General features: G+C 38.1%; 1 long non-coding RNA gene across 1 annotated transcript; it reads right to left on the bottom strand.

The window, feature by feature from the left end:
- Positions 1-228: 228 nt before the first annotated feature.
- Positions 229-4,537, bottom strand: LOC125796098 (uncharacterized). The gene is made up of 3 exons (XR_007435094.1): positions 3,871-4,537; positions 2,942-3,794; positions 229-2,327 (listed from the first exon to the last, which is right to left on the bottom strand). It is a non-coding gene; the product is annotated as an uncharacterized LOC125796098 (long non-coding RNA).
- Positions 4,538-15,467: the final 10,930 nt, after the last annotated feature.

The following is a 15,467-nucleotide window of genomic DNA, read 5'->3' as shown; positions in this document are numbered from 1 at the left end:
CTCAATTCCAGACCTCCACATCCATTTGTGTAGAAATATATTGCTACAATTTGAGCCTATTTTAGTGGTGCAGGCTCAAGAAGTGAAAATAGATTGTTGACAGGATCTAAGATAGCAATGAGCATCGTGAGGTGCCTTGCACAGGGTGAACAATAGGGCCCTTGGCATTTGATTAACCTCACTCAAAAGATACCATCTCACTAGCTTATACACAGGTATGGGTGTTCCCCAGCCATCTTCATAAAGGATTTATAATTGATACAGTATTTAGAAATATCTAGTTCCATATACAGTATGTGTCCATATTGTATATGTAGTAAAAATACGCCACCAATCAGTAATATAGTATTTATAACACAGTTATTACTGAATATGTGTGTATAGCAGGTTAAACTCACTCAACAGAACTCAACAGCATCTTTTTTTTTCCACCCAGCAGCAATACTATTAATAGGTGCGGTTGGGGTTGTGCTTTTCATGTGTGTGTGTGTGTGTCAGGAAAAGAAAGAGAGTGAGAGAGAGAGAAGTTATTTGTCAGCTAAAAGATGAGTTTAATAAGATACGAGTTTACATACAAGCTACAATACTAGCGCACATGCTGCCAACTCACACTCATCACAACAAAACCAGCCCTTTAATACCATTAAACTCACAGACGAGTGAAGTGAGGGATCACTGACGAGACTATTAGTGTTCTAGAATGCACAAACTGATAAATATCAGACGGTGGAAAACCCCAGTGTAACTGACAGATGTGTTAATGGAGGCCTGATCTACATCAGATAACAAAGTTGCTTTAGGGTAGCTGTTTTTGTTTTTTTTTTGACACCGCTGCACTTCCTACAAGTGCTAAGCAATCGCTAACACTTCCACTTTACGTCCCAATATTTGAGGACCACCCTCTCTAAAAGACACATTCAACTACATAAGGTTAAACCCATAGCTGACACTGACACACTCTTTAAGTCTAGGAAAACTCAATTGTGCTGTTTAGCTTTTTTACAATTATTTTTAGATAAAGTTTGCAAACCCAAGAGCTCATAGACGTAGAGAATATATTAAAACGGTCAAATAAATTTGTAAAATTAATTGCTCGTTCTGTCATGGCTGGTCAGAATTCAGGCACACGCAGAGGCAGATAAATATATACTTTATTTGCAAAAGTATTAGACAAAGGGATGGTCAAACAGAAAAGGGTCAACAATAGCAAACAACAATAACAAAGAGCTATCATACTAGGGTAGGTATTTTTTTGTTCAAGGTCAAAAACGAGAGATAAACACAGGCAATAAGATAATGTGTTGTATTAACATAGAACTGTCTATGCTTAAGAAAGACTAAGAGCAGATAACCCCTTTATAGGGCTAAACAATGCTATAGCAACACCTTAGCAACCACTTAGAAACAATATAGCAACCACCACGGATACCATAGCAACACCTTAGCAACCACTTAGAAACAATGTAGCAACCACCACGGATACCATAAGCAACACCTTTGCAACCACCTAGCAACACCTTAGCAACAACCACAGATACCTTAGCAACAAATTAGCAACCACCATAGACACCAAAGCAAGACCATAGCAACCACCACAGACACCACAGAAACAATATAGCAACCACCACAGATACCATAGCAACACCTTAGCAACCACTTAGAAATAATATAGCAACCACCATGGATGCCATATCAACACCTTTGCAACCACCTAGCAGCACCTTAGTAACACCTTAGCAACCACCATAGACACCAAAGCAAGACCAAAGCAACCACCACAGATACCACAGAAACAATATAGCAACCACCATGGATACCATAAGCAACACCTTTGCAACCACCTGGCAGCACCTTAGCAACCACCTAGCAACCACTTAGTAACACCTTAGCAACCACCATAGACACCAAAGCAAGACCATTACCAACCACCACAGACACCACAGAAACAATATAGCAACCACCACAGGCACCACAGAAACAATATAGCAACCACCATGGATACCATAGCAACAACTTATGAACAACCTAGCAACACCTTAGCAACATCCACAGATACCATAGCAACATCTTAGCAACCACACAGCAAGACCTTAGAAACAAAATAGCAACCAATGAGGTTACCACAGCAACACCTTTGCAACCACCTAGCAGCACCTTAGCAACCACCTAGCAACCACTTAGTAACACCTTAGCAACCACCATAGACACCATAGCAAGAACATAGCAACGACCACAGACAACACAGAAACAATATAGCAACCACCACGGATACCATATGCAACACCTTTGCAACCACCTAGCAACACCTTAGCAACAACCACAGATACCTTAGCAACACCTTAGCAACCACCATAGACACCAAAGCAAGACCATAGCAACCACCACAGACACCATAGAAACAACATAGCAACCACGACAGATACCATAGCAACAGCTTAGCAACCACTTAAAAACAATATAGCAACCACCACAGATACCACAGCAACACCTTTGCAACCACCTGGCAGCACCTTAGCAACCACCTAACAACTTCTTAGTAACACCTTAGCAAGCACCATAGACACCAAAGCAAGACCATAGCAACCACCACAGACACCATAGAAACAACATAGCAACCACGACAGATACCATAGCAACAGCTTAGCAACCACTTAAAAACAATATAGCAACCACCACAGATACCACAGCAACACCTTTGCAACCACCTGGCAGCACCTTAGCAACCACCTAACAACTTCTTAGTAACACCTTAGCAACCACCATAGACAGCAAAGCAAGACCATAGCAACCACCACAGACACCAGAGAAACAATATAGCAACCACAACAGATACCATAGCAACACCTTAGCAACCACTTAGAAATAATATAGCAACCACCACGGAAACCATAGCAACACCTTTGCAACCACCTAGCAGCACCTTAGCAACAACCGCAGATACCATAACAACACCTTAGCAACCACCTAACAACACCTTAGCAACCACCTAGAAGCACCTTAGCAACCACTTAGTAACACCTTAGCAACCACCATAGACACCAAAGCAAGACCACAGCAACCACCAAAGACACCACAGAAACAATATAGCAACCACCACGGATACCATAGCAACACCTTAGCAACCACTTAAAAACAATATAGCGACCACCACGGATACCATAGCAACACCTTTGCAACCACCTGGCAGCACCTTAGCAACCACCTAGCAACCCCTTAGTAACACCTTAGCAACCACCATAGACACCAAAGCAAGACCATAGCAACCACCACAGACACCATAGAAACAACATAGCAACCACGACAGATACCATAGCAACAGCTTAGCAACCACTTAAAAACAATATAGCAACCACCACAGATACCACAGCAACACCTTTGCAACCACCTGGCAGCACCTTAGCAACCACCTAACAACTTCTTAGTAACACCTTAGCAACCACCATAGACAGCAAAGCAAGACCATAGCAACCACCACAGACACCAGAGAAACAATATAGCAACCACAACAGATACCATAGCAACACCTTAGCAACCACTTAGAAATAATATAGCAACCACCACGGAAACCATAGCAACACCTTTGCAACCACCTAGCAGCACCTTAGCAACAACCGCAGATACCATAACAACACCTTAGCAACCACCTAACAACACCTTAGCAACCACCTAGAAGCACCTTAGCAACCACTTAGTAACACCTTAGCAACCACCATAGACACCAAAGCAAGACCACAGCAACCACCAAAGATACCACAGAAACAATAAAACAATCACCACATATACCATAGCAACACCTTAGCAACAACCGCAGATACCATAACAACACCTTAGCAACCACCTAACAACACCTTAGCAACCTCCTAGAAGCACCTTAGCAACCACATAGGAACACCTTAGCAACAACCCCAGACACCCAAGCAACACCATAGCAACCACCATAGCAACCACCTAGCAACCCCTTAGAAACAAAATAGCAACCAATGAGGATACCATAGCAACACCTTTGCAACCACCTAGCAGCACCTTAGCAACCACTCGTCAACACCTTAGCAATCACCTTAGCAACTGCCTAGCAACCACTTAGCAACACCATTACATTCACCATAGTGAACGACAGGAGCCATTTTAGCTGTGCAACCATCCTGCATTTACTTAAAGTAATGCACTTTTCTAGGGATTTCATAAATGTAGTAATTGATGATTGGTAAAACCATCTTATTTGAGACTAAAGAAATTGTGCAAAATAATATTAAATTAAATTAAGTTAAGTTAAGTTAATCTACACAGTCCAGGAATATAATTTTAGGAAACTCTTGACACTCTTTGCTGTGTTTATGCTTCCAAACTGTGACTTTTCGTGATCTGCTGCTTCATGGCTGAGCTGTTGTTGCTCCTATAAGATGTTATAAGATGCACAATAATAACAGATCTACTTACAGTTGATTAGGGCAGCTCTACCAGGGTAGAAGTTCACGAACTGTCACAAACTGTGACAGTCACAGAGCTCTTCAGTACTGAAGAGCTGCCAGCAATGGGAATTCCCTGGCTTGACACACACACACATACACAAACATACACACACACACACACACATAAAGGTATAAAAACATCCATTTGTGCAAGAGGTTTCATTTGACCCTGCGTAGAGTAAACTGCTCTTACTTTCACTGTCTGTAGGGAAAGCGTATGCAAAACGTTCTGCTCACTATATACAGACATGTCTTTCAGCTCACAGCAGATTTACAGAGACAGATATAATACAATCAAAATACATGCAGTTATGTCCCAGGCAGATATGTAAATGATTACAGGTGTAGCCTAATTAGACACTGGGTCTTTCCACAAGAGGTCTTAACAGTGCTTCCCACACTGCCCCATAAAAAAGGGTCCTATTTTAGCGATCTCTAGCACACTAGTTCATCGTGCTTTGTGCTGATGGACATAAGGGCTGTGTGAAATAAGCCAATCAGTGCTGACTAGCATTTACAGTTTAAAAGGGATTGAAAATATTTAATAAGAAATTCGAAAAAATAAGGAACAAAATAGTAAATGTACACAAATAAATAAAATAATGACACATTTTAAACCAACTTTTTATTTAGATGAATAAAAAATATATATATATATAACTATACACAGCTCTGAAACAAAAAAATAACACACCACTTCAGTTTCTAAATCAGTTTCTCTGATTTTGCTATTTATAGGTTTATGTTTGAGTAAAATGAACATTGTTGTTTTATTCTATAAACTACGGAACTATGGAAAACATTTCTCCCAAATTCCAAATAAAAATATTGTCATTTAGAGCATTTATTTGCAGAAAATGAGAAATAGCTGAAAAAAATAAAAAAAAAGATGCCAAGCTTTCAGACCTCAAATAATGCAAAAAAAAGTTCATATTCATCAAGTTTTAAGAGTTTAGAAATCAATTTTTGGTGGAATAACCCTGCATTTCAGTCACAGTTTTTTGTGCATCTGGGCATGTTCTCCTCCACCAGTCTTACACACTGCTTTTGGATAATTTTATGCCACTTCTGGTGCAACAAATTGTGATAATTTGTGTATCTCTTGATTGTATTACAGAGGTTTTCAATTAGGTAAAATCAAAGAATCTGTAAGTGGTCTCTAATTTTTTAAGAGCTGTATATATAGTTTAATTTGACTTTTTCTACTTACTTTCGGAAACATCATGTCAGTGCTACTGAGAGAAAAAAACACTTCCTCTGTTTAAGTATACATATTTGTGTGTTTGTGTGTGTGTGTGTGTGTGTGTGTGTGTGTGTGTGTTTCTGTGTGTGTGTGTGTGTGTGTGTGTGTGTGTGTGTGTGTGTGTGTGTGAGATTGTGATGTGATGTGATGTGTTTTTGTGTGTTTTACAAATTAAGCCACAGGAAAAAGTGGTCAACTATTCTGAGGTGTGAAAACTGAAGACACACTCTTTTCTCTTATTAAAAAGCTTATTTACTCATGATGGCAAAGCATGTGTTCGGATGTGTTTGAAGGATCTATCGATAGATTGCTCTTAACCGCTCTGTCTGAAAATAAAAATGCAATTGAGATAAAGTCAATTACACCTCAGAATAGTAGGGGGAGATAAAAAATATAAATTCTTACATAATGCTGCTGCTTTAAAGGCGCAATATGTATGATACTGTCTGCACTAACTGCAAAACTATGCACGTGTGTGATCAGATATTTAGGAAACATCTTAAATTGTATGTTGTGGCATCTTTTGACAGCAGAGCTTTCTTCTTCTTTGAGCTGTTCATTGGTAAGCAAACATCTAGTTGTCTAGTCTAATTTCCACACCCCAGGTTGTCAAGTATGTGGTAACACAACAGCAAGCTTGGGATGTACAGTTGCAAGTAAAAGTATGTGAACCCTTTGGGATTACTTGGATTTCTACATAAATTGGTCATTAAATGTGTTCTGATCTTCATCTAAGTCACAACAATAGACAAACACAGTCTGATTAAACTAATACCACACAACAAATTATATAAGTTTGCATGATTTTATTGAACACAAAATGTTAACAGTCACAGTTGGGGAGAAAAAGTATGTGAACGCCTAGACTTATGACTTTTCTTAGAGCTAATTGGAGCCAGGATGAGATGAGATTGGATGTGTTGGTTAAAGCTGAACTGCTCTATAAAAAACACACACCAGTTTTGAGTTTGCTGTTCTTAAGAAGCATTGCTTGATGTGAATCATGCCTCACACAAAAAAGCTCTCTGAAGATCTACGATCAAGATTTGTTGACCTGCATGAAGCTGGAATGGATTACAAACTGATCTTTAAAAGCCTTGATGTTCATGTGTCCATGCTAAGACAGATGGTCTACAAATGGAGAAATCGCAAAGGTTTCACATACTTTTTCTTGCAACTGTATATATTAGTATACTGTATATACTTATCTATTTTCAGAGGAAGTTCCCAACCACTGGTGGCACTGTTGAGCCAACAAAACACACAACCCAGCCTTGTCTTGTCATCGAAAAAGGAAGAAAATGGAAGAAAACTCATTCAGAAGTGGTGAGACTTTTACATTTCACACTGTGTCAGTAATTCATGAATATGCATGAGGGTGAATATATATTTAGTACACATATGATTAATATATGAATCCTGGAATTGACGTTTAAGTCACATATGTGTAAATATCTCTGGAGACTAGGCTGAAAATCAGACATCAGTGATTGGTTCAACTTGGAAAACAGTTAGCATCACCAGTTAGCTAATGGCGATTAGCCATTGTGAAGCCATTTTAGGCTTCATAATAAAAGTCCTATGGCGTTTTATATTAAAACATGCTAAAACCTTTAAGAACATACTGCATGATATTTTACTTTATTTGGACTATTTTATTTTAGTGGGACTTTTTTATTAAATATGGTCAAAAATCCAAATTCTGTTAATACTTGCTCTTCATTTTTAACTATTTTAAGAGGGGCTGGTATATTTTATTTTTTTATAGAGCAGCATGTTTCAGTGGTAATGTACACATTTTTTAGAGTGTAGTTACTCTTTAGACATATTTGAGTAACTTAGAATCTTCTAAAATAACCTCAAACATATTCTATACTTTTTTTGTCATTTTTAGTTGGATAAAGGTGCAACTATTAAGAAAAATTGCCTTTATATACGAATATATACAGTATTTACAGCATCTGTTAAGGGTGGATGTTTATTACAGGGAGATTTTAAATCTATGCTATTTATTCATTCATTCATTCTTTCATTCATTCATTTAGCACTAATAAAGTGCTAAGAGTTAACTTTTAAATAGTTAAAAATTAACTTAAAATGTGAATTAATTTGTGTATCTCCAAAATAGTAAGGAAAGTAAAGGAGTGGGGGGAAAAAATATTAGCTTCCAATGGAAGTAAACGTTAAAAGATTTGGTCTCAATTTTTTTATAATAAGTGTCCCTAAGCAGTATGTAGTTACATGGTAACAACCTGTGTAACTACAGTATAACTACTGATGAAGTACATGTATTTATACATGTGCATTAGGATTGATTTTGTTTATTGTTACCCATGTGTAAGTACACTTGCTCTATTACATGTGTAAGTACACTCACCCTAGTTCACTTGTGTACTTACACATGTCAAAATTAACCTTAATACACATGCGTAATTACATATCCTGTACCTCTGTAGTTAATCTGTAACACTGTGTACTTCATCAGTAGTTACACTATAGTTACATGGATTGTTACCATGTAACTACACAGTACTTAGGGACACTTATTATAAAGTGAGTCCACCACCAATTCCAAGTCATATTGGAGCATTTCTATTGGTCCATTCATCATAAAAATCTAATACAATATGAAACACGAGTAGGCCTTTTAAACTTATGTCACAAAGTCATAATAAAACAATAGGTACAAGGTTTTGTTCCTACAGAGATGATATCCTGCTTGTGTCCGAGAGTCTGGAAAACATCCAATCTGATCGGTTTAATCTGATTCCAGTATGATATGGATCCGGTCCAGAAACAGAGAGGGCTTAATCGCACTTACAGACCAGCCAGGAGGTAAGAATAGAAAACAATTAAACACACACACACACACACACACACACACTCAACAACACACACACACACTCAACAACACACACACATTTAAAATATGAGCGTTTTAGCATTTGTTTAGGTGAAAGGTCAGGGCCTAGAGCAGAACTTCTTCTCAGAACAGACACACGCACACATGGTTACACACACACACACACACACACACACACACACATACATAGGGATACGCACACACACACACGTGCATACACACGCCCCAGGTGCTGTGTACGTGTCGAAGCATTGGAACATCAGAGTTTTCTGACAGTTCTTTCACAACGGCTCACTATGAAGATCCTACCGAGAATGCATACACACTCATACAGACACACACATATATGCATACACATATACATATCAGATCATTTACATGTATCAGACAGAATTGCAGGTTGGGTTTTGCAGTAATCTGTGCGGCACAGCAATTATTAGGCACAGCAAACTGAAGCATGTCATTCACCAAACACTGAAGCACAGCCCCAGGCCTCATCCCTCCACCACCAACCTTTATTCAAACCCAGACCTATCCATCACACTGCCAAGTAAAGTGTGATTCAGCACCACAACATTCAGTGGTGGCATGCTTAATACCACACCAGCTGATGTTGATGCCATTGCACAAGTGATCTCCTGCCCGTGTGCAGCAGTTCAGTCGTTGGAACAAGTTCCATGAAGCTCTGGAAGTTCAGCCATTGATGCATCTATTTCACAATGATCACACTTACAGTTGGCAGGGCAGCTCTAGCAGAGGGTGAATATTTCACAAGCTGACTTGTGGCAAAAGTGGCATCCTCTGACAGTCAATGATCTATTTACTATGACCCATTCTACTGCTAGTGCAGCACAGCGGCTTGGTTGGTAAGCATGTTTGACTCCCAGTACTTGGGTCTTGGGTTCAAGTCCGTATCTGAGTGGAGTTTCTATGATCTCCCCCCTGTTTGCGTGAGTTTCCTCCAGGGACTCTGGTTTCCTCCCACACTCCAAAGACTAAGAGATCAGGTAAATTGGATATTCTGAATTGCCCAGAAAATTGGATACCCTAAAAATTACCCTGATGTGTGAATGCACTGCTCCCCAGTGCCCGGCTGATTGGCTACCGCTTCTCACCAGTGTGTGTGGAATGTAATTGTAAGCATCCTATAGCGCCTTAAGTTACATTACATTACATTTACATTTGGCAGACGCTTTTGTCCAAAGCGACTTGCAATAGTGAAGTACATAGAGTAATGAAACTGTAGAAGTTTAAAGTAAAAAACATTTTTAGACAGGGCCTAAAGGAGGCCAAAGGGAAATAATGGGATAGATGAGTAAAGGAGGGGAAGAAGGAAATGAGGTTAGAAGAAGTTAGTTTGTTAGAGGTGTAAGGAGAGTAAGTGGTCTTTGAAGAGCTCTGACTTTGTAAGTAGCAGAAAGGCGCTGTATAAGTGTGATTGTAAGTAAGAAAATAGTCTCTGTCTATAGTGTCAGCTCTGGGCTTTATCGATACAACTGCAGACAGAAAGAACTCAATAATTGGGAGGGTATCCACATACTTTTGACTAAGTAGCGTATCCAAGGTGTGGACACAATTTAAAGTCAGGTTGCATTGTAGATGTGGCCCGTGAGGTTGTTTGAAGTATAAGGAACGATAATCAACCAAAAAAAAACTCCTGTTCTTGGGCTCCCTATCTCCTTATAAGGGTGTTTTTTCCCGTTCATGTCCCAATTCACTACCTGGGGCAGCGGTAGTGTATTAGACCGCGAACCTGATGACACAGGTTTGATCCCGCGTGAGGAGCGGTGTGTTTATATATTTTTTTTTCTTCTTGGGTTCACCTGCTTTGAATTCAACTCTTCTGCAATTGCGTTCAACAACCCTCTGGGCTGGAGAGCTACTAGTCTGTAGCACTCCATCCCATTACACTTCATTTTCCAAAACAGAATTTTTCTGTGGCCCTTCACGTAATGGCTTGGAAAGTATCTGGAAAATATTAAAGTCATCTAAACTATGAAGAAAAAAAAAGTATGGAATAATTTAGTAAACAAAACAATCTCGCTTAGATGACACCTTTGCACATCTTGGCATTTTCTCATTCTCATAATTACTTTACTTTGCATCAGTTGTAACGTTATGAAGAGGTAACAGTGTTACCAGCTCTCTCTAAATGCTAAGTGTTTTGGTTTGTTTCATGCTTCCTACATGATTCCTTATGTTTCTTAGGTTTCTTTATAGTCTGGAACTTCAGTGTTCATTTAGCATGTAGAAAGAAAAATAAAAAAAAGAAAGACATTGAATGAGAAGGTGTGTCCAAACTTTTGACTGGTACATAGATTCACAGACATCATGAACAGACAGACAGACAGACAGACAGATAAAGAGATAAAGAGATAGACAGTAATCTGTCTCATACACAGTGTATATATGATCACTGTAAACCAGTCCAAAGATCCACTTCCCTTTTCTTAAGTCTGCATAAAATAAGTGTGTGTGTGTGTGTGTGTGTGTGTTAGGTGATGCTTTGACTTTCCACCCATGAGCTATTTTAGACATAGTGTCACAGCACAACGAAATAAGAGGGGTGTACACACACATACACTCACACACACTCACACTCACACTCTCTCTCACACACACACACACACACACACACACAACCACTCTAAAGTGCATTAATTCACGCTCACAGCCCCTGTATGAGGGCAGTGCTGAGAGTGTATTTTCCCATAGACTGACCACTGCTAATGTTTAGTGTGTAAACAGGTGTGAGTGTGTGATCACCACAGGGCTTCAGCTTTGCGTTCTCAGGAGAAATACATGCTGACACACACACAAACACACACACACACATACACACATACACACACACACAAACGCACTTTTTCTCTCTCTCACACACACACATACACTAACAAACTTTCACACATAGAGCTCGGGAAACAAAATAAGAGACCACTTAAAAATTATGAGTTTCTTTTATCAATTGTACCAAATTGAAAACCTCTGGAATATAATCAAGAGGAAGGTGGATGATCACAAGCCATCAAACCAAACTGAACTGCTTGAATTTTTGCACCAGAAGTGGCATAAAGTTATCCAAAAGCAGTGTGTAAAACTGGTGGAGGAGAACGTGCCAAGATGCACGAAAACTGTGACTAAAAACCAGGCTTATTCCACCAAATATTGATTTCTAAACTCTTAAAACTTTATAAACATGAATTTGTTTTCCTTGCATTATTTGAGGTCTGAAAGCTCTGCGTCTTTTTTTGTTATTTCAGCCATTTCTCATTTTTCTGCAAATAAATGCTCTAAATGACAATATTTTTATTTGGATTTTAGGAGAAATGTTGCCCGTAGTTTATAGAATAAAACAACAACGTTCATTTTACTAAAAAAAAAAAATACCTATAAATAGTAAAATCACACCCAACTGTACAGTATCTCATATTGTTTACAGGATAGAGGCTCCAACAGGGAACTAGGGCCTCCATTCTTTTATACACTTTCCCCCCAATAAAGTACTTATATATATATATATACTGTGTATAACGCACATATTAAGGGTGTGTAACAGCATGGCAAATATAATAAACTACTAAAACCATGTATGAGCATTTCTATCCCCAGCCAGGCTCACCTACTTCCAATTTACACATCAAATAATAACATACTCAATACAAAATACTCATTAAATACATTCTATACTCACATACCCGTACCATAAGGTCATCTCACCCTCCCTAGACTCCTCCGTCTGCCGCCATGCCGACCGCTGCCACGTCATTTTGGCTCAGGAAGTGCCAGCGTGATGACCGCGTTTATGCGTTAGTGTAATTGCGCTAACTATTGTTTAGACGGGTAATTGAGCTCATTACACTACAGGAAGGAACCAGGAAGCCATGACTGCCTCATTCCAAAGGCTGCTCTGATAATGGGTTTACAGAGACAAGAAAAAGTGACATATTTCTTAGAAAGGTTCCCTCCAACACCCATACACCCATGCGCACACACACACACACACACACAGTCATACACACACATAAAGTACTTTAATGGACGGATGTCATGTTTAGATGAAGCCAAGAACACATTAAGGCAACTCAATACACACGTCTGGGACACTAAAATTGCCCTCATTAGTTTTATCGCAAGAATCACATTTTTCTGCTGCAGTCCATTTCGGGGCGGGAGGCGATACTGTTACTGACACATACACACCCATCACACTGAAAGCTGTATGAAAAACACACTCATAATAAAAAACTTTTTAAACAGAACACTTCACCCAAAAGGCCTGGTGTTTTAGCGCTTGCTTCACTGCAAAAATGAAAAAGTTGCGAAACTTACTGCTCTTGATTTTTGAGTTTTAAAGCCAACTATTAAATCAAACATTAAAGTTTTGAAGAAAACCTCTTTGAAAACAACTTTAGCTCAGTCCATTCCTTTTTCATATGCACACAAACTTAAACTAACTAACTTAAGTCTTACAAACTTAAAAATTCACTTTCTAAAGCGCTGCCACTGTGAGCGGGAGGTCACTGGTTCGAACCCCACTCATGCAGCTTAAAGCTGCCAGCATCCAGGGGGAACAAAAGTGGCCCTGCTTCCTCCGGGTGGGTAGATGGCGCTCTCTCTCCACATTACTAAAAAGGGTGATGTCCATAGCACAGGGCGTCTATGAGCTGTTGTATCGAAAATGAGTCGCTGCGCTTTCCTCCGAGCGCGCTGTGATGCTGCTCGGTAATGCTGCATCAGCAGCAGTTTTAAAAGAGGCAGTGTCTGCCTTCACATGTGTTGGAGGAAGCGTGTGTTAGTCTTCACCCTTATTAAATAATTAGTTTGTACTGAACAATTAGTAGTTACTGAATAATTATTTCTGACTAATAGCTAATGAAGTATTCTAAAAAATCATTAGTAGGTACTGTAATAATAATTAGTTTGTAAGGTTTAAAATAATTGGCACTTGTTGAATAATAAGTAGGTACTGAATAATTATTAACTACTGATTATTCTTTAAGAATCATTATTATGTACTGAATATACTTTTTGTCTATTTAATAGGGATAGAATACATTTTAAAGAATCTCTAGAATCTACTAAATCACCATATTGACTAATAAGTAGATACTAAATAATTGTTAAGTACTGAATTATTCTTAAAGTATCAATATAATGTACTGAATAGTTTTTTGACTATATAATATGTATAGAACATTTCTTAAAGAATCTCTAGAATTTACTGAATTCTCATATTGACTAATAAGTAGGTACTAAATAATTATTATGTACTGAACTATTCTTAAAGAATCATTATTATGTACTAAATACTTTTTGAGTATTTAATACAGAATGTATAGAATAATACTTAACGAATGTCTAGAATTTACTAAATTCTCATATCGACTAATAAGTAGGTACTAAATAATTATTAAGTACTGAATTATTCTTAACAAATCATTTTTATGTACTAAATACTTTTTTGACTATTTAAATCAGAATGTATAGAATATTTTTAAAAGAATCTCTAGAATTTACTGATTTCTCATATCGACTAATCAGTTGGTACTGATTAATTAGTAGGTACCGAATAATTAGTAGGTACTGAATAATTATTAAGTTCGGAATAATTATTAAAAAATCTTTTAAAAAAATCACTATTTATTAGGCATAGAATAGGTCTTAAAGAATCTTTAGAATCTAATGAATTACTGTATTGCATAAGTATGTACTGAATAACTAGTTGGAACTAAATAATTTGCACTAAACAATTAAATGCTACTGAATTATGGAATTTAGTTGGTCCTAATTAATTGGGAACTACTAAATAATTCTAATTCATTCAATATTTATTACTATGTAATTATAGGGAACTAAATAATTAGTTAGCTCTACACAATTAGTAATTTGATCATTGATAATAATGAATACTCTGCCTTTATACCTGAGACACCCTTTAACTATAATTTTAAATACAAGGTGTAAATATAGGGAATTCTAGTCCCCATAAACTTTAACAGTATTTCTATAGAGTTAACCATTTTATCTGAAACTCTTACTGAATGACTGTGTTTACAGTTTAAATCTGGAGGGAAAATGTGAAAAATAGATGGAATTTCCCTTCAAGACTACTTTTCTCACCATGTAACCATTCAGTCAGATTCCAGAATAAGTAAGTAGTTTTTTTAGCTTATGTTTGTGCTGTGAAAAAGCAGCATGTACTGATATTCCCATACCAGAACCGGCCTTACAGCAAAACCACTGCTGTCTGATTACTCCTAATACTGCTAATGGCTAGTGTACGCACAAACACACACACACACACACACACACACACACACACACACATACACACACACACTTGCGTTAACAGTATAATGACAGTCAACAACAGTCTAAACTGTTTCAAGAGTTCAACTGCCTTGCAGCTGCTGAAAGAGTGATGAGGGCGAGAGACAGAGAGAGAGAGACAGAGAGAGGGAGAGAAACAATGAGGGACGTCCAAACTGGAAAAGCCAGTTGCGGTGCCAGGACGACCTTTCGCAAAAAAAAGAAAGAAAGAAAGAAAGAAAGAAAAGTGAGAGAATAGCCCCTCCCCTCCCTTTTCCTGTCCACACCTGCTGATCAATTACACTCCAGTAATTCCTGCATGTAAGCCAGTTGTTAAAAGCTCAGGACCACCCCCCCCCCCAAACACACACACACACACACCTTCAATTTCCCAGTACAGAGTAATAAAAATTAAATACTAAGACACAAACCAAACAGAGAAACAGTAGAGTGTTATTATACGACATAAGTCTTTAAAGATCCCAGAATTAGCCATGCTTTTATAATTGTATGCAGCAGCATGTGGTTTTGCATTGTCTTGTTGAACAGGGGTTGGAAAATAAAACTAAAGCACCTGGTT

This window comes from Astyanax mexicanus, chromosome 2 (assembly GCF_023375975.1).
Source record: "Astyanax mexicanus isolate ESR-SI-001 chromosome 2, AstMex3_surface, whole genome shotgun sequence".
In the NCBI taxonomy this organism is placed as follows: domain Eukaryota; kingdom Metazoa; phylum Chordata; class Actinopteri; order Characiformes; family Acestrorhamphidae; genus Astyanax; species Astyanax mexicanus.
Note: the sequence above shows the minus strand (reverse complement) of the source record. Positions and strands in the feature narration are given on the sequence as shown.